The sequence below is a fragment of the Macaca thibetana genome, chromosome 15 (genome assembly GCF_024542745.1).
Source record: "Macaca thibetana thibetana isolate TM-01 chromosome 15, ASM2454274v1, whole genome shotgun sequence".
Classification (NCBI taxonomy): domain Eukaryota; kingdom Metazoa; phylum Chordata; class Mammalia; order Primates; family Cercopithecidae; genus Macaca; species Macaca thibetana.
In genome coordinates this window covers 34,032,280-34,055,628 of record NC_065592.1, presented here as the reverse complement: position 1 = coordinate 34,055,628, position 23,349 = coordinate 34,032,280, and the positions used below count along the sequence as shown (strand labels likewise).

Here is a 23,349-nt window from a genome sequence, read left to right as displayed (position 1 = left end):
GGGCACTGAATTTCAGGTTTGATCTGCACTGTGTGGAGTGGAGCTGTTATGTCTACTTTTCTTCCTTCTTCTTTGAACTATGTATTTTCATGCAATGGACAAAGATTTCCATTCTTCAGATTGCAATTTTAGATGGCCACATACGAGCTTCCTGGTAAACCAAACACTTATGTTTCTTTCACCTGCTGCCACCAGCTCACAACACCTTGGTTTGACACCCATTTGTACCATTTCCTATGGCTTCAAGTTTTGATCAGCCTATGCTTTCAAATATCACCTCTATTCTGATGACTGTCAATTTTATTCCTCTAGCCCAACGATCTCTCCGGATTTAAACCTCTTTAGATTGTCACAAAGCTTCAGTCTCTGATAACCATTACAAGTTTGCGACTGAGTTTGAGTCCCATAACTTTCTGGCCTTCATCTGAGGTAAGTTACTCAACTTTTTTTGTTTTGTTACTTAGCTTTTAAGCTACTTTTTCCTCTCCTGAAAATGGGAGAGAATATGAATACCCACCTGAAAGGGAGGGTGGGAAGACCAAATGACATAATTCATAATTGATGTAGAAGTGCCCTGTAGCTTGTAATGGACGTAAAAAGCCATCTCCAAATCTTCGTTGCCTTGTGAGTTGTATTTGCAACTTCAGCAGATACCAGATAAATTTAGAAATTGCCCCTGCAATAGACATATGTTGCCACCAGGTGGCAGGAGAAACCTGTGATGCAATCAAGGAGGACAAACATTCTCAGAGAGAATTAATAAAATAAATTCTGATTGTTAGAAGCAGCCAACTCTTTAGTGTTTATTAAATAAACAACAAAGCTTATTTATAAATCACAGAAACCCGGAATACACCAAATATGAATCCTCTAATACAGGATGTTTCAAACAGTTTTTAGGCCCTGGTACTCATTTTCCAGCTGAAATCTTACACAGAACCCCAAGTATAGAAAGTAGATAAAAGTGGCAGAACTTTTTCTGAAGTAGGGCAGGCACATTGGGAGTTAATTCACTCATCCTCCTTCTTTATCCTTGAGCCACCTCTACCAAACCTCAGGTCTTCCTGGGACTGAGTTCTAAACCACTGTTCTAACAACTGTATTAATACCCTTTGAAAATATTCCTTTGTCATTGTAAAAAATGCATATTACTCTAAAATATATAGAATTTTAGAGTTTATATAAAATATAAATTATAAATGTACTTAAATGTGTGTAAATATAAAATTATAAAATTTGGGCTGGGCGTGGTGGCTTATGCTTGTAATCCCAGCACTTTGCGAGGCTGAGGTGGGCAGATCACTTGAGGTTAGGAGTTTGAGACCAGTGTGGCCAACATGGTGAAACCCCGTCTCTAATAAAAAATACAAAATATTAGTTGGGCATAGTGGCGGGAGCCTTTAATCCAAGATACTTGGGAGGGTGAGGTAGAAGAATCCCTTGAACCCGGAAGGCAGAGGTTGCAGTGAGCCAAGACTGTGCCACTGCACTCCAACCTGGGTGACAGAGTAAGACTCCATCTCAAAAATAAAATAAAATAAAAAATAAAATTCATAGAGTTTGTAGCATATAAAAATATATAAAATACAGAATTTTAACAGAATCTATGTAGAATATATACTATATAAATGTATATATTTTTAGTTTTAGAATGAAAAAAGGGTCATTTTTTGAGGCACTGTAGAAAGTGACTAAAAAGAATATTTCTAACATTCCAAGCTGCTCTTTACCTCTGACTTCAGACTGTTGGATATTTTTTTACCTAGCTGTTGGTTCAAGATGGCAGACTGAGCACACACATTCAGCCTCTTCCACCTTTAAAAGTGTCAACAGGAATAAGTGAATTCAATGTAAGAAGGTATGTAAATAAATGAGTTTATTAAAAAGTGAGAATGAATGTGACATAGGAGAAGGTCAGCTGTTTTGAGGAGTTTCTAGAATATAGAAGGCAGAAGGTGTATCATATTTAAGCTCATGCGCAAACCAGACTAGAGAGGGCCAGGGCTCAGTTCTGCCTAGAGAAAGCAGGAGTGATGGGGAGCAGGTTTCTGTGGGAAGGAGAAGAGCCTCCCCCACTCCCAGAAGTCCGTGGTGTGGAGAAATGCAGAAGGAAAGTAGGGGGAATGGCCAACCTGGAGATAAGGAGCAAACTGTCTCTAGGATGGCTGCCTTGATCAGGTTTTAAAGCCTCTCTCACTACTAATGAGTGTTCTTTCCATCTAAGGCTGAAAGGAAATCAATATTTTCTAAAGTAATTGAGAAATCTGTATGCAAGGGGCCAGGCCCCACAATATGGATGGTTGGAGTCCATAAGAGCATCTTCTTAATATAGGCTCTGGGGTCAGAGGATGTCAGAGATGGTGCCACCCGCCTGCTCTGCTTTCTCACACCAGGAAGAGATGCCTTCTAGTGAACACACTTCCCCTACAGACAAAAAGCCCACATTCACTCCTCCTACTAGAGGGGCAAACATAAACCCATCTTTCTGCATTGATTAACCTATCAAGGGTGTCCAATCTTTTGGCTTCCCTGGGCCACATTGGAAGAAGAATTGTCTTGGGCCACATATAAAAGACACTAGTGCTAATAATAGCTGATGAGCTTAAAAAAAAAAAAGATAATTGCAAAAAAATAAAATCTCATAATGTTTTGAGAAAGTTGATGAATTTGTGTTGGGCCGCATTCGAAGCCATCCTGGGCTGCATGCAGCCTGCGGGCTGTGGGCTGTGGGGGTTGAACAAGCTTGACCTAGACCATCCTGCAGAAATGTGAATGGAGAGCCAGTGCTCACCAGGCTCGTAAAGAGAGTGAGCAGCATAAAATGAGAATGAACAAACAGAACTGACCCCAGAGAAAGTAGGGACAATTTAAGGAAAATAAGGGAACTTTAAAAGGATTATGAAGAATGTGAATTATTCAAGATAATGTACTCATAAAATGAAAAGGGTATATTATGATAAAGAGGCCACAAGTGAACAGAGAAAATTCCATAGAGATTTAAAAATAAGATCCATGAATTTAGGCTGCCACAGTGCCCAACTCTAAGGGTGCCCTTTACATTGTAGTGCTGTAAATGGAGCTATCTGGATGTGCAGTGCACAGCTGGTGTGGTCACATGTGATGACTTGAATGTGGAGGTCAGGGCATCTGGGTTCAAGTGCAGACTATGGCATGACTGGAGAGATGGCTTGACTTCTCTGGATCTTAGTTTACTCTTCCACTAAAATACTGTGGGGCCAGGGATATATTCAGTGAGGGCACAGCATGAGGCCTTTTTCTGTCTTTGGTTCCTTTAGATGTTAAGAGATACCCCTCCACTCTTCAGCACTTCCCGAAGGTAGCTCTGCCACTGTCTAGGTCATTTAATATATGCATTTAGCCAGTTGCGGTGGCCCATGTCAACACTTTGGGAGGCTGAGGCGGGCGGTTCACCTCAGGTCAGGAGTTCAAGGCTAGCCTGGTCAACATGGGGAAACCCTGTCTCTACCAAAAATACAAAAATTAGCCAGTGTGATGGGCACCTGTAATCCCAAGTACTTGGGAGGCTGAGGCAAGAGAATTGCTTGGACCTGGGAGGTGGAGGTTGCAGTGAGCTGAGATCGTGCCATTGCACTACAGCCTGGGTGACAAGAGCGAAACTCCGTCTCAAAAAATATGTATATATATGTGTGTGTGTGTGTGTGTGTTTATGTGTATATATATATATATGTGCATTTATAACCTGTTGGAACTCTTTCCTCCTTTGGATCTGAAGCTGGGAATGTGAGGGAATTGGGAGGGCATCCTGCACCCAATCTTTGACTAGTCCCAGAACAATTCTTTCTTGGCAATGTTTCAATACTGGGCTAGTATATATCTCCTTCATAAAGATGAGAGTATAGAAAAATCAATATAAGGTTTATGGAAAAGTTCTGTAGCACAACAGCAGCATGGTAATGTACTGTGACTAAGCAAATTCACTTTCTTCTGAAATAGATTTTGTGCAAGTAAATGAAACCATTAAAAAAATATCAATTCCTAAAAAGAGGATACTTTCTTCCATTAAACTGACCAGGCTGTTATGGGGGGTGGGGATGGGGAGTAAGAACATAAAATGATGCATAGAAATGAAAAAAGTATAGTAGCTAAAATAAAATCCATATAAGGATAAAGAAAGTGAAGACACACTACTATAAAAAAGCAGTTAGGCCGGGTGTGGTGGCTCATGACTGTAGTCCTGGCGCTTTGGGAGGTTGAGGCAGATGGATTGCCTGAGCTCAGGAGTTCGAGATCAGCCTGGGCAACACGGTGAAACCTTGTCTCTACTAAAATACAAAAAAGTAGCCGGGCATGGCGGCAGGCGCCTGTAGTCCCAGCTACTTGGGAAGCTGAGGCAGGAGAATTGCTTGAACCTGGAAGGCGGAGGTTGCAGTGAGCCGAGATCACGCCACTGCACTCCAGCCTGGGTGACAGAGTGAGACTTTGTCTCAAAAAAAAAAAAAAAAAAAAAAAAAAAGAAAATCAATCAGGTAGAAAATGAACTTTAAATGTTTTCAGAATGCAGAGGAAAAGGCCAAAGATATTCAAGCAATATGAAAGAAGATAGAAACTACCAGCAAGAGAGAGCAGAAATTCACTTCATAATTAGGTATTCTAGAAAAAGAATCCATAACAAACGGAGTACAGGCAATAAACAAAGAAAAAGGCAATAAAAATATTTCTGAATTTAAAAAAAGTCTTTAAAAAATTGGATTTCAAAGAAAAAGAAAGAAATTCTACAGGCATCCTGAACAGAGAAGAAAGAAATTGGTTGCTGACAAATGAGCAAAAAGCATTGTCAATGCGAAAAGCCAGAAAACAATGTAGTGATGCATATAGAACTTCCTGGAGAACGCTGTGGTTCTTATGTGAAGAAGATAGGAAGACACTGTCAGATATGTTTGGTGTCTGGAGAAATGTTTTGAAAAATATACACCTACATAATAGTGCTTAACAAATTAGTCATGAATTGTTCAGGGTTATTGAGACATTAATTAAAGTACAGTGAGCATTGACTATATTAAACATGTAGACACAATTTAAGTAATAGTGATAGATGTGGTTACACAGAAGACAAAAGGTTATTTGTAAAGAAATTATACATATTACATAAATTTAAAAGAGAATATAATCTGAATTCAAAATAAAGGAAGGTAGAAAAAGACTAGAGGGCAAGAGAAAATACCAGTGCTAATCTCCACATATCCAATAGATTACAGTAAAAATGACAGTCTGTATATTTGATAACTAAACATAGATTTTAATGTTTTAGATGCAATTTACCAGAATTCCAAATATTTGCAGAAGATTAAAACAAAATGTGGCTTATACAGAAAATTAGAACGGAAAGGGAATATTAAAGAGCACACACACAGAATGCATAAAATGGCTTAGAAAGACCAAGTGTAACAAGCATGAGAATAAATGTAAATGGTTTAAATTTTCCATTAAAAAAGGTTTTAAACATTCTCCGATTTGATCATAAAATAAATGCAATGATTTGCTATGTTCCTAGATATCCCTAAACAAAAATTACATAAAAAACGATGAAATTAGAAGGCAGAAACATATTACAAAAACAGAAAAGAAAAAGAAAGCAGCGTGGTCATAGTAATCATCAATTGAGTCATTTAGAATCATTTTACATTGCTAGAAGTTTTGAAACAGATCAGTGGTTCTCTAAGTGTACATCAGAATCACCTGGAGGCCTCTTAACAGATTAGTGGGTCCCACTCAGAGAGTTTCCAACTCCTTAAGTCTGGGGAGGGGCCTGAGAATTTGGATTTCTAACAGATTCCTAGGTGAGACTGATGCTGTTGGTCCAAGGACTACATATTGAGAAACACTGATTAAGAGTGAAGATTTGATGGTAATGAAACTTTATGTGCTAAGAAATAGCATCGAAATAAACATAACAAAAAAAATTCGAAGTACAAGAAGACAAGAGAATAGCAAATTTCAGCACATTATTTATATTAAATAGAAGTAATTTAATAATACAATTAAATATTTTAGTTAATATCATTATAGTAATACTATGCAAATAGAAATACATCCTTTCAACTGTCCATGGGATATTTGGATTTAATCACAGATTAGTATACCTTTGTAAATATCCATTTATAAAGATCAAGATAGAAAAATACACGATTAAAATTTTCGGTACATATATGTTACACATAGGAGCTAGAAACTAAATGAAATACTAATTTAAAAAAAGTACAAATAAAGAATTATAGGTAAATAAGTTTAAAAATAGAAAACAGTAGAATTTATAAATAATTATTAGAACTGGTTCTTAGCCAGGCATGGTGGCTAATGCCTGTAGTCTAAGCATTTGGTAGGCCAAACCAGGAGGATCACTTGAGCTCAAGAGTTCCAGACTTGCTTGGGCAACATAGCAAGACCTGTCTCTACTAAAAATAAAAAATAAAAAAAATTAGCCAAGTTCGGTGGTCCATGCCTGTAGTCCTAGCTACTCAGGAGGCTGAGGTGGGAGCCCAGGAAATCGAGGCTGCAGTGAGCTATGATTGAGTCATTGCACTCCAGCCTCGGTGACAGAGGGCCTGTCTCAAAAAATAAATAAATAAATAAACAACTGGTTCTTAGAAAACAAAGTTCTGGAAATTTTAATCAGTTAAAAGTGGAGAAAAATATATATAAAAGTATAGCTTAAATCAGTAATATAATGATAAATATGTGGAATATTAAAAATTTAAGTTAGTAATAGGGACAATTGTAATAGTGAATTAGAGATTCCCTAAGAAATGGATGGGTTTCTTGAAGAAAAAAAATTAAATCTCAAAAAGAACTCCCCCACCACACTCTAGGCTGGAGATGATTATGTTCTTCCCCAATTGACGAGGATTGAAACATTTTCATATCATTTGCATTGGTTCTAGAATGTGGAACCTGATGAGTTTAAAGCCAATTCAAAGGTAGTGTAATTGCTGGGCGCAGTGGCTCACACTTGTAATCCCAGCACTTTGGGAGGTTGAGGCGGGTGGATCATTTGAGATTGGGAGTTTGAGATCAGTCTGGCCTACATGGTGAAACCCTGTCTCTACTAAAAATACAAAAATTGGCCGGGCATGGTGGCCCACGCCTGTAATCTCAGCTACTGGGGAGGCTGAGGCGGGAGAATTGCTTGAACCCGGGAGGTGGAGGTTGCAGTGAGCTGAGATCATGCTGTTGCACTCCAGCCTGGGTGACACGAGTGAGACTCCATCTCAAAAAAAGAAAAAAAGAAAGAAAAGTAGCATAATTTAAATATTCTCAATGGGGATGAATGAAAAGGAAATCTGTAGACCAATCTTGTGAATTTTAAATGTTAAAAAAATAAAAAGTGAACAAAGATGACACAACAGAACCAAATAGTTTATTCCATAAAGGAAAAGATTACTTTCAGGAATTTATTACAATAAGACATCATAGCCATAGAGTCACAATAAGACTCTTAAAAATTACTTTATTACTGCCTTAACAAATGCTGAAAAAGTGATAAAACATAAAATACATAAATATTATACTCATTTTACTAGAAAACTTAGCATTATCAAGAGTATCTTGCCTTTGACAAAAATGTAGTTGGTGGTGATCAATTATGGTGATCTAGTTTCCATTAATTTTATAAAATTAGGGGAAGCATTTACAATTCCCCAAATAGAGAATTCAATTGGGTCAGTTTGCTCTTGCTTATATGGAATGCACCTCTTAAGTAGTGTGTGTATAAAGCTGTCTTAAATGTTCCCTCTCTCCTTCATACCTTTGCTTCCCTGGTGCCATCATTTGTGGCTCCAGTGGTAAGGTTGTTTACACATAAGACACATGGCGCCAGCCAGGGTGCATATGTGGGAAAGACCTACTTGGGATTTCTTTTTTCTGGAGAAAAGTGAACTAGAAGGCATTTCTTGGACTTCCTTTGCATCTTTGTGTACAGTTCATGGGTGTCATTTTCTGAGCCATACAGCATCTGTGATAGAGAAGACTCAGGAGCAAGAGTTTGGAATGAAAGATAAGATAGTATGAACACACTTCTCCACTACAGGAATCCTTAAAAATATTGCTAATGGCCTTTTGGTCTGGGAAGTGGCAGAGCTGAGCCATCAGCTCCCTCCATGTGCTCTCCTTGCCTACTCTCTGACTGTCCGCCCTCTGAGCTGCCAAGACAGATCAGGTCACCTCCTTCACCGAGGACTTCCTGGCCGGATGCCTCACTGCAGCCATCTCCATGATGCTGTGGTCCCCGGCGAACGGGTCAAGCTGCTGCTGCAGGTGCAACGTGCCAGTGAACACATCATGCCTGACAAGTGGGTAAACAGCATTGTGGACTGCATGGTCCGTATACCCAAGGAGCAGGGTGTGCTGTTCTGGAGGGGCAACCTGGCCAATGCTATTTGCTACTTTCCCACGTAAGCCCTCAACTTTGTCTTGAGGGATAAGTACAAGTAGGTCTTCCTAGGGTGGGGGGCATGTGGACAAGCATGTGCAATTCTGAAGATATTTTTCAGGAACCTGGACTCTGGAGAGGCAGTCCAGGTCTCCTCTCACTGCCTTATCTACCCCTGGATTTTTCCAGAACCCACCTGGCAGCCAGGAAATTGGGCATAAAGTGGGAGCTCGAAGGCCTGGGAGATTTTCTGGGGAAGATCACTAAGTCTGATGGGATCTGGGGCCTCTATCAAAGCTTTAGTGTCTTAGGCTGGGCACCATCATGTACCTGGTGGCCTCCCTCAGTGTGTACAATACAGCCAAAAGTGTACTCCCTGACCTCAGGAACACTTACATCATGGTAAACTGGATGATTGCCCAGATGTGATGGCCATGACCTGGTGTGGCATCCGAACCATTCAACACTATGTGGAAGTGGATGATGATGCAGTCCTGGCACAAAGGAGCTGACATCAGGTACATGGGGATCCTAGATTGTTGGATGAAGATCTTCAAAAATGAAGAGAGCAAAGCCTTCTTCAAGGGCACATGGTCTAACATCCTCAGAGGCATGGAGTGAGCCTTCGTACTGGCCCTAATGATGAAAGTCATCTAAGTGCATCTATCTCTCTGAAAGCATGAAAGCCAAGATCATCTTGAACAGTAAATAAGAAAACACTGTTAGGGACCATTGACCTTCAAGAAATTCCAATTACCTTTGTCCTGGCCAGATTATCTCTGTAGAAGGGTGGAGAAGTCTCTAGAAAAGGAGCTCATTGTGATCACCCATTGGCACTGGATTCTATGTGACATGGCTTGGCTCTATGTCTCCACCCAAATCTCATGTTGAATTGTGATCCCCAGTGTTGGAGGTGGGGCCTGGTAGGAGGTAATTGGAACATGGAATGGATTTCCCCCTTGATATTTTCTTGATAGTGAGTGAGTTCTCACAAGAGCTGGTTGTTTAAAAGTATATAGCACTCCCCCTTAGCTCTCTCTCTCTTGCTCCCCATAGCAAGACATGCTGGCTTCCCCTTCACCTTCTGCCATGGTTGTAAGTTTCCTGAGGCCCCCCAGCCATGCTTGCTGTGCAGCCTGTGGAACCATGAGCCAATTAAACCGCTTTTCTTTATAAATTACTCAGTCTCAGGTAGTTCTTTATAGCAATGTGAGAATGGACTAATACACCACGTATTGATTAGTGAGGGGGTGGTGGGGGGATGGGAATCATGATGTCATTGCAGGCCCACAGGCAAGGCAGCTCCACTATTCAGGCCTGGAGTCTAGATGCTTATAGGACCTGAGTTGTGTTCAAGTATTTATTTAAAACAAAAGAATCATGTCTCCGATTTGCACTTAACCACTAGCTTCTCTTCTGAATAGCCAAATATTTGTAATTATGTTCTGTGTTGGACATTCTGCTGCAAAACAATGAAAACAGGACACTGAGGAAAAAAAAATATTGGTGATGACAGTGAGCTTTCTACAACTATGTGGGTTAGAGTTTTTAAGTTATTTCCCTTGGCAGTTAAATGACACAGTGACTTAAAAAGTGCTGGGACAGTTGGATATGCAAATGCAAAAGAATGAGGTTGGACCCCTACTACATACAGTATACAAAAATTAACTCTAAAATAGGTTAACGACCTAAATGTAAGAGTTAAGACTATACAAATTTTAAAGAAAACATAGGTGTAAATCTTCACAGTCTTGGATTTGGCAATGAGTTTTAAAATATGGCACCCATAGCACAAGCATGAAAAGGAAAAATAGATGAGTTTCATCAAAATGAAAAACCTTTGTGCCTCGCAAGTTTTCAAAGGACATCATCAAGAAAATGAAAAGATAATTAATTGAATGGAAGAAAAAATCTTTGCAAATCATATTTCTGTCATTTGTATTTAGAACATATAAAGAACTGTTACAACTCAATAATACAAAGTGAAATACAATTAAAAATGGATAAAGGATTTCTCCAAAGAAGATATGCAAGTGGCCGACCAGCACATGAAAAGAAGCTCAGCATCGTTAGTCATTAGGGAAATGTAAATCAAAACCTTAGTGAGACACTATACCTACCTACTAGAATGGCTGTAATTAAAAATACAGATAATAACAAGTATTGGCAAGAATATGAAGAAATTGTAACACTCACACACTATGTGTGGGAATGTAAAATGGTGTATCTGCTTTGGAAAAGTCCTTCAATTCTTCAAAAATTTAAATGTAGAGTTTCTATATGATCAAATAATTCTGCCCTTAGGTATATACCCAAGAGAAATGGAAATATATGTATGAAAAAACAAACAAAAAACTTGTACATGCATGTTTATAACAGATTATTCATAAGAGCCAAAAGGTGAAAACAACTCAAGTGTCCACCAACTGATGAATAAAAAAACAAAATGTGGTATATCTATACAATATAAGGCTATTTGTTCATAAAAAGGAATGAAATACTGATGTACATGTATTAGTCTGTTCTCACAATGCTATAAAGATACCTGGGACTGGGTGATTTATGAAGAAAAGAGGTTTAATTGATTCACAGTTCCACAGGGATGGGTAAGCCTCAGGAAGCTTACAGTCATGGTGGAAGGGGGAGGGGAAGTAAGTCATGTCTTATGTGGTGGCAGGAGAGAGAGAGAGCACAGGGGAAACTGCCACTTCTAAACCATCACGTCTCATAAGAAGTCACTATCACAAGAACAGCATGGGGGAGACTGCCCCCATGATCCAATCACCTCCCACCAGATCCCTCCCTCTACATGTGGGGATTACAATTTGAGATGAGATTTGTGTGAGGACACAGAGCCAAACCATATCATACACTATGGGTATGAACCTCAAAAATACTGTGCTAGGTAAAAGAAGCTATTTACAAAAGACCATATAATTCCATTTATATAAACTGTCAGAGTAGGCAAATCCACAGAGACAGAAAGGATATTAGTGATTATCTAAGGCTGAAAGGAGATGAGGTATTTCTGTGCTAAAGGATATAGGGTTTCCAAAAACTGCATGTCCTCACTTGTAAGCAGGAGCTAAAGGACGAGAACACATGGACACATAGATGGGAACAAAACACACTGAGGCCTATCAGAGGGTAGAGGGTGAGAGGAGGGAAAGGATCAGGAAAAATAACCAATGGGTACTAGGTGAAACACCTGGGTAATGAAATAATCTGTACAAGAACCTCCCATAACACAAATTTATGTGTATAACAAACCTGCCTATGTACCCTTGAACTTAAAAGTAAAAATAAAAAAAGATATGAAGTTTCTTTTGGAGTGATGAAAATATTCTAAAACTGATGGTGAGAATGGTTGGATATCTCTGTACATATACTAAAATCTATTGTATTGTACACTTTAATGGGTGAATTGTGCATGAGTTATATCTCAATAAAGCTATTATTTAAAAAAGCTAGAATATTGTAGACATGAGGGTTATATGTAGATTGGATCTCTTCACTATATCTTCCATGTCTCTCCTCTTTTCTTATGTTTAGCAAAATGTGTTTATCTTTCTGCTTAGAGTTTTGTGTTTCTCATTTATCTTCCACTTTGGTAATCTGATATTCTGTAATATTTACCTGCTTTCATTACGACTTTAATTCCACAGTTTTGTTTTCACCTTTGCCCAATCTTTCCTGATGTCAGATTTTACTTCTTCATGACTTTCACTTAGCTTCATAGATGCAATATGTTCTTGAATCTTGCTGAGAATAAGACTCATGAATGTTTCATGTTTTGTCCTGCTTCTTGGAGGAAATCTATTTCATAAGAGCATTTTTTAAAAAAAATGGTTCTTCTGACCTTCAGTGTGTTTATGTCACAGATATGGTGATTTTACTGTTTTCTAACTTGGGGGCATCTCACCTCCATGGGACCACTTTGACTGTCCTCCAGTGGACCAGCAATTAGCACCAATCAGCTGTCTGTTAAATGCTGTATATGCTCTGGGTAATGCCAGTCTTAGTGGTCTTCAGCAGGATCAGTCTACAAATTGCTAATGGAATGTTAACTAAAGTTTATTTGTCATATTTCCTGAAAATTTGAATGTGGGGATGTCAGATATCTGCTATAAGTTATCATCTTAGCCAGTCCCTTTCTGGTCAAATTCATTTGCCAAAAAGTTTAATGTAGAATTGCCTATACATAGATTAGGAATATTGAGACTCAAACATATTGGCAGGAACTCAAATAATTGGAAAAGCATTTGGAAAACTTCAGCTTTGAAAGAAGAATGACTTATCACGTGATAATTGCAGGAAGAGGCAATAAAGGAGGCTTTTGTCAGAAATAGTGTTAGCTAGGTCAGTGGATCTAAAATTTGATTACTACCATACATAAAAATGAGTTCCAGATGGACTCAAGAGTTTAAAGAATGTACAGTCAGAAAACAGATTAAAGTAAAAGAGAGTTGTTATTTTCCCCCCTAGCAGAATACCTTACCAAGTATTGAAGTCATAGAAAAATAATTATGAGAATAATTATAAATAAATATAAATAAAATAAAAAACTGTTCAACAACAAAAATTACTAAAATTTAAAAGACAAACATACTTTGGATGTATTTGTAGTGAAAATATGAAGTCATGGTGATAGCATTTCATTTCTGCATGGAACCTCAGGAATTACTTTGGTCAAATTCCTCCCTGGGGGCTTGTGGCTAAACTGCTATGAGAAGGCCATCAAATATACTGATTAAGAACATGGCCTTTGGAGTTTCAAGGCCTGGGTTTGAGTTTCAGCTTTACTACCTATTAGCTGTGTTACCTTGGGGAACCCATTCTCTTCTGAGCCTCAATTTCTTCATCTATCACATGAAGGATGATCGTAATCTCTATCTCACCAAGTTATAGTGAAAACAAGATGAGATAAAGGATTTAAAGTACATAACAATGCCTGACACGTAGAAGGAGCTCAATATATGGTATTGCTTTTATTTATAATTGCCATCATCATCCTCATCATCCTTACCATCAGTTATCACTGTTATCATCATCCACATCATCATCATCATCATCATCATCATCATCATCATCATCATCATCACTACCTGCATTTGAATCCTGAATCAGCTTTCCTGAGTGTCAGAAGCTTTTTAGAATCTTCAAGGTGGCTTGTAAAAAGTCAGCCTTTCAGGTGGATAAGGGGAAAATGAGGCCAGATTGGGCAAGATCCCAGCTGTTGCTTCACTCTGGCTTCCTTTCTTCCCTCTGCTGGTTTCCTGGCTTGGCACTGCTCTCCCTGATTTTAGACATTCCATCTCCTGGCCAGTCCTGATGTTCCAGGACACTGTGTGACACTGGGAAGGTTATAAAACTTTTCTGAGCCATAGTTTCCTCACTCAGAATTTGGGAATAATAATTTCTACATCCTTGCAGCTGTGATGAGGATTTTTAAAAGTGCATGGTTATGAAATTTAGCAAAGTAGCAGGCATATTGCAGGTCTTCCAAAACTCTTAATTAATTTTGAGAGAAGGTGACTTGCTCAATGTCACATATCTTATTGAACCAAGGAATGCCCTTGGGCACACACTGTCTAACTATTGTTAGATTTATGGCCTGGTCTCATGTTAAATATGGAAAGGCAGGCTGTTGCTTGGATATGCAATGCTTGACCCAGTTCCCTCTGAGTTTCATATTCATCCACTTCAGAAATTCCTAGATTGGCTTTTCCTCACCAAGTAGTAATAGCCTTTTAGATTTCTGTGATAGCTTTCTTTTCTTTTTTTTTTTTTTTAATTTTTAAATTACTTATGACCACTTTAAAAATACATAATTTAAAGATCCAAATCTGTCACCCTTCCCCCATGTAGCAGTTGGCAAACACACTAAAAATATGCTAAAACTTAATTTTATGTGTGTACTTTTTTTACCCCCAAAGAAATAATAAAAAAATTATACTTGCAAAACATGTAATGTGGGTCTTGAATCAAGTAATCAAGTTACTTCTGCCAGATGCCTCTGACAGCACCCAAGAGTGTCTGGACTCCTGGGGTTACTTTCCCTGTGTGCACCCATCTGCGTGTCTGCACTTTGTGAGTGCGCAGGGTATAAGCTGTTTGTGGCCCACCCTCCAGTGCACAATTCCTGGTGTTAAAAGGCAATACTAAAGACTTTTTTTTTGTTTGTTTCAAATGGCATATTTTTACCTCAACAGTCTGATGCTGAAGCAGACCTCCTCTGGAAAAGCAAGTCTGTTTCTTGTGCAATTCCTACCCACTGTACCCCTCCCTCTCCAACCCTAGCCATATGCTTTTCCTATCTAACTCCCATCTCTTGGATGCCATACGGTTTGGCAGAATCTTGGCATAGGGCTCAGAGATCTGAAATTGTGTGGGGTGTGGTGTCTGACCACTCTCCCTTTGTCTGCCCAGCTTGGCTTACTGCAGTAATATGGCTATGCATGGTAATATGGGCCTGATTTGCCCCTCAAGTAGCTGGAATCAATTGCGTCTCATTGATATTGATATGCTCACCCTGATTTAAACACTGCCTTTTAATTTAGAGAATTTTATTGGGAAGGTGTTCTTAGCATATGTTCCCAAATGACATTATTCTTCTGTAGCTGTGATTCATTGGGAACAGATTCAGCAGGAGCTGGATCATATGCCCCTTTGGATGTGGTTTCTCTACCTACAAGTTGTAGTGCCACAGTGCCTGGCACCATTGATGAATGACTGCTTATGACTTATTTAATATAGAAGATATACTTGCATTGTGATGGCCTCTATGCTGCAAACACCCCAAGGTCAGTTGTGAAAAACTGCAGAAAGGGCAGAATATCCACTGCCATCTTGTTTCCCTGACCTCTGCCTTTCCCAGCACCTTCTCACTAGGTTCCCTGGCACCTTCCTCCCCTAACCTACCTGCTAAGGCTTGTTCATTGCTAACCAAACTTTGGACCTATGCACTGCCAGGAGCTAGTCCAAAGCACCTATGTAGCTCTTTATCCATCCATTCATTCATTAATCCATCCATTGATTCACTCACTCATGAAACATTTACTGAATCCTTGCTCCCAGATAAGTCCTCCTGTAGGCCCTGCAAAAGAGATAGGAAAGTAAGGGACAATTACTTGACAGTGAGATAAGAAACAGAGTTTTTAACCCAGCCGGGACTAAGCAACGAGGGGGTCATAGGGGAACAGTTCCTGGGAAGCAAACTCATGGAACTGAGTCTCCTCGCTTAACCAACCCTTCTGTCTCCTTTCATACCACAGGACTGGTTCCTGCCCTGTAGTTTACTAGTTACCTTCCTAATTCTTCATACTTACCTTTGGGTGGATGTCTCTTCCTGAACCTCAGTGAATTTGGTGGAACCCAGGTATTCTATTTAACTCCCTTTGTCCCTCTCCTGCATGATGGAATGTACTTGGCCCCCTGTCCATTGCCAGGGACCTTCCGGAGCCAGGTATACCACTTATTGGCTCCTGAGCTCTTTGGCCTCTGAGTCTTGAACCTTACTGCTGGATCATGCTCCCAAATAGTCAGAATACCCAACACAGGTATGTGGAGAACCAGACTTTCGGATCTGGGCTGGGGGCCACATACTTGTCCGGAACCAGGTTAGCATCCCCAGACCCTTCTCTCTGGTCCCACTTCTGGTTGTTTTTTTTCCTCCCAGCTCAGAGTCCACATTTAACAATTACCCTCACCCTGCACGTCCTGCACCAAGAGTCTAGCATGCCTTACATCTGAACACATCTGAACTGTAAGTATAACCTACCTATATGTTGAATGAACTTGGTAGAATACAATCCGAGAATAACTTTATTGACACCCCACCGCCACTGCTCTTCAAACCAGTTCTGTTGGGAACCCCTTTTCTATTGCTAGGTAGCATTTCAAATAAAGACAGAAGGTTTTTTTTTTTTTTTTTTTTTGTAATAGGTATTAGAATGGTCTCATATTTTGAGTATTAAAAAGCTCAATGTGATTTAAATTAAAATTTCACTCTTTTACCAAATGCTATTTGTCCTCTACTGCCCAGCTCAGGACAGACCCAGGCTCAGCCTCCTGCCCTGTAGAAGGGAGATGTGGTCTGTTTTTGACTCTGTCTCCTGGCTTTTGCTTCCTCCTGTCTACTCACTTACTGCTTCTGGATAAGCGAGGAGGAAGAACGGGAAGGAAATCTTATTTGACAGCTGCTGGCATACTGGGGCCTGATGCTCTGTGTGTGGTGGAGGCCCACATGCTCAAGGAGATTCTGCGAGTCCTTCAAGACACATACCTGGTCCTCCCAAAGATCTCTGATACTGCACAGCTCTCCCAAGTTGCTGATACATTCTCTAGCTGGCTGTCATCATCTGCCCCTACCTGCCTGAGCTCTTGCTCAGAGGAAACATCTCCAGACCTCCTGCTGAAATGTCTTCAGTCTATGGGCAATCTTCCTTTGCAGGGGTTTTCTCAAGATGGCTGCAGCTTAGCAACTTTTGGTGAAGTCACCTTAATTCATAGGGAAACCTACATCCCTGCTTTTCCTTCTGAGGAAGTGGAGCTTGCTTGCACTGTGGCTGTCCTTCTCCACTCTGCAGTCATAGGCAGCTCCCTGGGGGCTGTGGTGAGGCAAAGTACACACCCTATGACCCTGCCATGGAGAACAAAAGAGGATGCCACACACTTCCTGCTAGGCAGACAACAAAGAAACTCTTACTTTGACTATTAAAGCTTGTTTAGGATGGACTAAGAGATCCAGGTCTCATTTGTGGCCACCTTGCAGCTTTGAGCTTTAGCCAAAATTCTAAGACATCAACACAATCGCCATTTAGCAAAGACACAGTGTGAGGTGTTTTATTAGGAAAATGTACCAGACAGGAATAGTCTAGCCTTGGAGAAACTTGTACTGTACCAGTTCATGAGCTGAGATGCCCTTACTGCTCAGCAAAGTGCACACAGCCATGGCTAATGCTGTAATGGGCCATTTTCCCCTTGATTGGTATGAATCTCTTCCAGCACATTTTCAGCCATTGGATCTGGAGAAAAACCAGTGAAGAGCAGGAATTGAATGGAAAGGTTGTTAGGTGGAGTCAAGTCATACCTGCTGTGCACTGTGGGCCATAAACATACAATGAAGAGGAAAAGGCATATTGATAAAAGCTGGTGGTCATGGTGACAGGTAACATGTGTGCCATCAGTAAACAAGATATCAATGACTATGACTCACTCCTCCACCTGAGCCTCAGCCTGTGATGGTAGTGAACATGTATATGTGTACATGCAAGAATGAAGGAGAGAGTTCATTAAGAGTATTAAAGTGTGTAAAAGAGTGGATTAAAAACTTATGAGTGTTAAGGTGTTATTTCAAGAAAGAGAAATCTCACTGGAAGATAATTTGAGTCTGTGAGGTATGTGTGTGTGTGTGAGAGGTAAGTGAGGAAAAGGTAGAGAGAAAGAGAAAATGATTTAAAAAAGATAAAAAAAAGAGATTTAATAGAAAAGAGAGAAAAGGAGAAAAGAAAGAGAAAGGGGAAGAGAAAGAGAAAGGAAAAAATGAAAGGGAGAAAACAGAGGAAAAAGAAAGAAAGGGAGAAAGTGAAAGAGAAAGGAAAAGAGAGAGAAGGGAATGAAAAAGAGGGAAAGAGAATGACAGAAAAGCAAAGAGAAAGGAAAAAGAAGGAGAGAGAAAGGTAGGAAGAGAAAGGAAAAATACAAAGAGAAAAAGGGAAAGAAGAGAAAGAAAGGGAAAGAGAAAGGCAAAGAAAAAGGAAAGAGAGAAAGGTAGAAAAAAGAAAAGATACAAAGAAAGGAAAAGAGAGGGAAATACAAAAAGAGAAAGGGGAAGAGAGAGAGAAAGAACAGAGAGAAAGGGAAAGAGAGAGGAAGGAAAAGAGAAGGGAAAAGAGAGAAAGGGCTAAAGAAAGATATAGAAAGAAAAAGGGAGAGAAAGTGGAAAGGAGAAAGGAAAGAGAAAGTGAAACGAACAAAGAGACTTTATTCAACATAGATTATAGTCACATTCTCATGGGGAAAAATATAATGTCCTGTGCAAATGAAAGGAAATTCAAAAATAAGTGGTCACAGTTTCTCCAGATGAGAAAGAACCAGTGGAATAATTCTGGAAGTATGAAAAAATAATATGCTCTGACAGTAACCAAAATGAAATTTTTGAAGTGCAGATAAAGAATTCAAAAATATTTATTTTAAAGCTTAATGAGATCAAACAGAAATCTGAAAACTAATACAAAGAAATCAGAAAATTAATTTAGAATGCGAACAAAAAATTTATCAAAGAGATAGTTATTAAGAAAACAAACAACTACAAAAGAAAAATTTATGAAGGGAATTACAAAATGCAGTTGAAAGCTCCAATAGACTAGACCAAGAAGAAGAAAGAATCTGATAGCTTGAAGACATGTATTTCAAATTAATCCAGTCGACAAAAAGAAAAAATAATTTAAGAGAAATGAATAAAGGCTTTGAGAAGCCCGTGACTATATAAACTGTTTGAACCTATGAGTCTCAGGTATTTCTGAGGGAGAAAAACAAACAAAAAGTTTAGAAAACGTATCTGAGGAAATAGTTGAGGAAAACTTCCCTACTCTAGCAAGAGACCTAGACATCTAGATTTAAGAGACTCAATGAACTTCACGAAAATGCATTGCAAGAAGGACCTTGCCACAATATATAGTCATCAGACTATTAAGGAAGCCCCATCAGACTAACAGTGGACTTCTCAGCAGAAACCCTGTAAACCAGAAGAGATTAAGGTTCTGTTTTTGAAGTAGTTAAAAAAGTTGTGTCAGCCTCAAATTTTGTATCCTGCTAGAATAAGCTTCATAAATGGAGGGGAAATAAAGTCTTTCCCAGACAAGCAAATGCTAAAGAAATTCATTACCACTAAACTGGTCCTACAATAAATGCTCAAAAGAGTTCTAAACATGGAAAGGAAAGGTTGATACCATCATAAAAACACATGAAAATGTAAAACTCACGATCTTTCCAAACAATAACAAATGAGGAAGAGAAAGAAATCAGATGGTAGCATGACAGAACACAAAACCACAAACACACAGAGAGAGAAAAAAATCCAATAAACCCAGGCAACTAGATGACATTATGACAGGAACAAAACCTCAATATCAATGTTAACTTTGAATGTAAATTGATTAAATGCTTTCCTTAAGAGGTATAGAGTGGCAGAATGGATTAAAAAAACATGAACCAGCCATATGCTGCTTAGAAGAAACTCACCTTACTGGTAAAGATAACAACTAAAGGTACAGGAGTAGAAAAATATTCCACGCAAGCATAAACTAAAAGTGAGCAGGAGTAGCCATACTTATATCAGATAAAACATAATTTATTTATTTATTTGAGAGGGAGTCTTGCTCTGTTGCCCAGGCTGGAGTGCAGTGGAGTGATCTCGGCTCATTGCAAGTTCCGCTTCCCAGGTTCACACCATTCTCCTGCCTCAGCCTCCTGAGTAGCTGGGACTACAGGGGCATGCCACGACGCCCAGCTAATTTTTTAAATATTTTTTTAGTAGAGATGGAGGTTCACCATATTAGCCAGGATGGTCTTGATCTCCTGACCTCGTGATCCGCCTGCTTCAGTCTCCCAAAGTGCTGGGGTTACAGGTGTGAGCCACTGTGCCCGGCCAAGACTTTAGATAAACAACGGTAAAAAGGACAAAGAAGATCATTATGTAATGATAAAGGGATCAATTCAACAAGAAGACATAAGAATCCTAAATATATATGCACCCAATACCAGAGCTTCCCGATTCAGAAAACAAGTATTACTGGACCTGAGAAAAGAGATAGGCAGCAATACAATAACAGTGGGGGACTTCAACAATCCATTGACATCATTAGACAGATCATTGAGACAGAAAGTGAACAAAGAAACACTGGACTTAAATTGGACATTAGACTAAATGGACCTAACAGACATTTCAGAAATTCTACCCTAAACTGCAGAATATAATTCTTCTTATTAGTGCATGAAACATTCTCCAAGATAGACCATATGTTAGGCCACAAAACAAGTCTCAGTAAATGTAAAAAAAATCAAAATCATATCAAGGATCTTATCAGAACACAGTGGAATAAAACTAGAAATTAATTCCAAATAAACTCTCAAAATGGTACAAATACATGGAAATTAAACAATATGCTCCTGAATGATCTTTGGGTCAACAACAAAATTAAGATGAAGATTAAAAAGCATTTTTAACCAATGAAAATGGAGATGCAACAACAAAAACTTCTGGAATACAGCAAAAGCAGCGCTGAGAGGAAAGTTCATGGCAAGAAGTCCTACATCAAAAAATAGAAAGATAAAAAATTAACAACCTAATGATACAACTTAAGGATCTAGAAAAACAAGAACAAACCAAACCCAAAGCTATGAGAATAAACAACAGAGAGTAGGGCAGACTAAATGGAATTAAGACCAAACAAACAAACAAACAAAAAATACAAAGGATCAATAAAACAAGAAGTTTTTTTGAAAGATAAACAAAATTGATAGACCACTAGCTAGATAAACTTAGAAGATTCAAATAAACACAATCACGAATAAAAAATGAGACATTATAACTGATACCACAGAAATACAAAAGATAACCAGAGACTACTATGAATAATTCTCTGCTCACAAGCTAGAAAATCCAGAGGAAATAGATAAATTCCCAGAAACATACAACCTCCCAAGATGGAACTAGGAAGAAATAGAAATCCTGAACAGACCAATAATAAGTAGTGAGATTGAATCTGTAATAAAAGATCTCCCAATAAAAATATAAAAAGCTCAGGATCAAATGGATTCACAGCTTAATTCTACCAAACATACAAAGAAGAACTGGTACCAATCCTATTCCAAACAATTGAAAAGGAGAGAATCTTCCCTAATTCATCCTACAAAGTCAGTATCACCCTGGCACCAAAGCTAGACAAGGAAGCAACAACAACAACAACAGCAACAACAACAACAACAAAACTACAGACCAGTATCCCAGACTAACATAGATGTAAAAATCCTCTACAAAATATTACTTGAACAAATTCAACAGCACATGAAAAAGATAATACATCATGGCCAAGTAAGTTTTATTCCAGGGATACAAGGATGGTTCAACATATGCAAATCAATAAATGTGATCACATAAATAGAATTAAAAACAAAAACCATATGATTATCTCAAGAGATGCAGAAAAGGCATGTGATAAAATTCAGCATCTCTTCATGATAAAAACCCTCAATAAATTAGGAATAGGAGTAACATACCTCACAATAATAAAAGGCATATATGACAGTCCCACAGTGAACATAGTACTGAATGGGGGAAAAGTTGAAAACATTCCCTGTGAGAACTGGAACCAGGCGAGGATGCCAACTTTCACCACTCGTACTCAACACAATATTGGAAGTCCTAGCCAGAACAATCAGTCAAGGGAAATAAATAAAAGGTATTCAAACCGGAAAAGAGGAACTCAAATTATCTCTGTTTGCTGATGGTATGACCTTGTACCTAGAAATCCCTAAAGAGTCTGCCAAAAGACTCTTAGATTTGATAAATTAATTCAGTAAAATTTCAGGATACAAAATTCATGTGCAAAAACCATTAGCATTTCTATACACCAATAACAATCAAGCTGAGACCCAAATGAAGAACTCAATCTCATTTTTAATAGCCACAAAAAAAAAAAATACTTAGGAATATATTTAACCAAGGAGATGAAAGGTCCCTACAAGGAAAACTACAAAACACTGATAAAAGTATTTATAGATGACATACAAAAAAATGGAAAAAAAATACCATGCTCATGGATCAGAAGAATCAATATTGTTACAATAAACATATTGTCCAAAGCAATCTACAGACTCAATGCTTTCTCTATAAAAATACCAACTTCATTTTTCACAGATTTAGAAAAAATAATCCTAAAATTCATATGTAATAAAAAAGACCCCAAATAGCCAAATCAAGCCTAAGCAAAATGAATGAAGTGGGAGGCATTACATTACTTAACTTCAAATTGTACTACAAGGCTACCGCAACCAAAATAGTGTGGTACTGGTACAAAAATAGATCAATGAAACAGGTTGGAGAACACAAATAAAGCTACATACCCACAGCCACTGATCTTTGACAAAGTTGACAAAAACATACACTGGGGAAAGGATACCATATTCAATAAATGGTGCTGGGAAAATTGGATAGCCATATGCCCACGAGTGAAACTGGACTCCTATTTCTCACCATATACAAAAATTAACCCAATATGGATTAAACAGTTAAATATAAGACCTGAAACTGTAAAAATACTAGAAGAAAACCTAGGAAAATCTTTTCTGGATATTGGCATAGGCAAATAATTCATGACTAAGACCTCAAAACAAAATACAATAACAACAAAAATAGACAAATGAGACTTAAACAAAAGAGCTCTGCACAGCAAAAGAAACAGTCACCAGAGTGAACAAACAACCTACAGAATGGGAGAACATATTTGCAAACTATGCGTCCAACAAAGGACTGATATCCAGAATCTACAGGGAACTCAACCCAACAACAACAATAAAAAACGACAACCCCATTAAAAAATGGTCAAGGGACATGAACAGACATTTTAAGACATACAAATTGCCAACAAGCATATGAAAAAAATGCACAACACCATTAGTCATTAGAGAAATGCAAATTAAAACCATAAGCAGATACCATCTTACACCAGTCAGCTGGCTATTATTAAAAGTCAAAAAATAACATGTTGGCGAAGATCTAGAAAAAAAATATGCTTATTCACTGTTGGTGGGAATGTAAATTAGTACAACCACTATGGAAAACAATATGCAGATTTCTCAAAGAACTAAAAATAAAACTACCATTTGATCTAGAAATTCCACTGCTGGGTATCTATCCAAAGGAAAATAAATTATTATAT

General features: G+C 38.5%; 1 long non-coding RNA gene across 1 annotated transcript; it reads left to right on the top strand.

The window, feature by feature from the left end:
* The first annotated feature begins 320 nt into the window (after positions 1–320).
* Positions 321–5,297, top strand: LOC126937952 (uncharacterized). The gene is made up of 3 exons (XR_007719910.1): positions 321–429; positions 1,767–1,858; positions 4,537–5,297. It is a non-coding gene; the product is annotated as an uncharacterized LOC126937952 (long non-coding RNA).
* Positions 5,298–23,349: the final 18,052 nt, after the last annotated feature.